The following is a 939-nucleotide window of genomic DNA, read 5'->3' on the forward strand; positions in this document are numbered from 1 at the left end:
TTTCCCCAATAAATAAAGCATCAAGGGATGTTTTTCAAAGAATTGCTATTGCTTCAAACTACCAACAAGTGCACAGTAAAGTAATTCCAAGATTTTATCTTACATGCAATAAAATTACACACATGTTCAAAAAGTAACATCAATATTAGAAAGATTCAAGAAGAGAGACACATTAATGTCCAAGTGGTAGAACTGTTGTGTAGGCATTTCCAGGCATTCTGGAAAACAATCTAGACTTATTCAACACTCTCACTACTGGCATACACTTGAAGGTGATCAAAAACTGAAAAAAAAAACTCCAAATATGCCAAAATATTCTTGTTATCATTTTTTTTTTGTGGAAGCAATGATTGGGCTGAAGAAAATGTGTAATGAAAGGAGAATATTACTATACAGAAAGAAAGTACTATGAAAAATTCAGAGAAACAGAAAACTTCTATGAACTGAATACTGAGTAATTAATCAGAATCAGAAGAAAAACATACACTACTACAATAACATCCATGAAAAGACATGGAAAGTGAGTCAAACTGATTAAGTATTCTTAACAGTTCTCAATTTTGTCAGGAGAAGTCAAGGAGGGGGAAGAGGAGATGACAATGGGGATGGACTATGCTACTCTAATAACAAAAACAACAATAATAACAGCTAGCCTTTCTATAGTACTTTATGGTTTCCAAAATGCTTCACAAACATGACTTCATTTTATCCTCACTTGAGTCCTGGAAATCAATCCTTTTATTGCCATGATATAGAGGAAGAAATGAAGGAGATTAGGAACTAGGAAGCCAAGAGGCCAGTTTTTAACTCAGGTCTTTACAAGCAGTAGAATTATCTCCTATTTATTCTGTAAATAGTTAATGTAAATGTCTGCACCCCATCTCTCCTATTAGATTGTGCTTGACTTCTGCATAGGACCCGGTCTGAGGAGACACTTAC

At 34.2% G+C, this 939-nt stretch overlaps 1 protein-coding gene across 1 annotated transcript in view; it reads right to left on the reverse strand.

The window, feature by feature from the left end:
* Positions 1–939, reverse strand: part of LOC141509564 (rho GTPase-activating protein 35-like) — an 88,416-nt gene that overhangs the window by 53,554 nt on the left and 33,923 nt on the right.

Source organism: Macrotis lagotis, chromosome 1, assembly GCF_037893015.1.
Source record: "Macrotis lagotis isolate mMagLag1 chromosome 1, bilby.v1.9.chrom.fasta, whole genome shotgun sequence".
Classification (NCBI taxonomy): Eukaryota; Metazoa; Chordata; class Mammalia; order Peramelemorphia; family Peramelidae; genus Macrotis; species Macrotis lagotis.